We start from the raw sequence: 1286 nt of genomic DNA on the forward strand, positions 1-1286 counted from the left end.
ATATATATATGTATATAAACAGCTGTCAACTCAATAATTTTCCCGCATGCAAGTCTGTGACAGTGATTATGTTCATCATGTTGTACACCAATTACTAATAACCTTTCCCAAGGATCCCGGCATCTTTAGGAGCAACTCAGAAACCGCTACACAATGACGTGCCCTTCCACCTCCTTCCTACCGCCAGTCCCTCTGTCTTTGCCTAGATCATATAAAACCAAACCAAACAAACAAATTCATTGCCATCTAGTCGAAGCTGACTTATAGAGACCCTATAGGACCCAAAGAGTGTAAGCACCTTGTGGATTTCTGAGACTTTAACTCTTTACAGGAATAGAAACCTCCATCTTTCTCCCCCAGAGAGGCTGGTGGTTTCAAACTGCTGACCCTGAGATAAACAGCCAAACACATAACCACTGCATCACCAGGGGTCCTATTCCAAGTAAGGGAGATCACGTAATAGTTGTCTTGTGTGATTTATTTCACATAGCATAATATCCTCACTTTCAGCAAGCAAAGTTATGTCACCTATAAATCAAAGGTTGTTAACAAACCTTTTCCCCATCCTAATACCGTGCCCTTCTTCATAGAATCCATTTGCCCAGATTATTTGCTCAGCATACAGATTGAATAAGTAAGGTGAAAAAACACAACCCTGACATGTTTCCTGACTTTAAGCCATGCAGTATCCCCTTGTGGTGTTCAAGCAACTGCCTCTTCATACATGTACAGGTTCTTTATGAGCACAATGAAGTGTTCTGGAATTCCCATTCTTCTCAAGACTGCCCTTAGTTTGTACCCACACAGCCGAATGCCTTTCATAGTCAAAGAAACACAAGCAAACATCTTTCTGGTATTCCCTGCTGTGGGCCAAAATCTATCTGACAGCAGCAATGATATCCCTTGTTCCACATCCTCTTCTGAATCTGGCCTGAACCACTGGCAGCTCCTGTCAATGTACTGCTGCAATTATTGTTACATGGTCTTCAGCCTACTTTTACTTGCATTGCAATATCAACGACATTCTTCTATAATTTTCATATTCTGTTCGGTCTCCTTTCTTTGGAATAGGTACAAATGTGGATCTCTTCCAGTCAGTTGGCCAAGTAATTGTCTTCCAAATTTTCTAGCACAGACGAGGGAATGCTTCCAAGGTTTCATCAGTTTGTTGAAACATTTCGGTTGGTATTCCATCAATACTGAAGCCTTGTTTTCGGTTAATACTTTCAGTGCAGCTTGAACTTCTTTCAGGACCATTGGTTTTGCTCACACACTACCTCTTTTTT

The sequence above is a fragment of the Echinops telfairi genome, unplaced genomic scaffold (assembly GCF_000313985.2).
Source record: "Echinops telfairi isolate 266 unplaced genomic scaffold, ASM31398v2 ScPeMD7_7424;HRSCAF=8462, whole genome shotgun sequence".
NCBI classification, from domain to species: domain Eukaryota; kingdom Metazoa; phylum Chordata; class Mammalia; order Afrosoricida; family Tenrecidae; genus Echinops; species Echinops telfairi.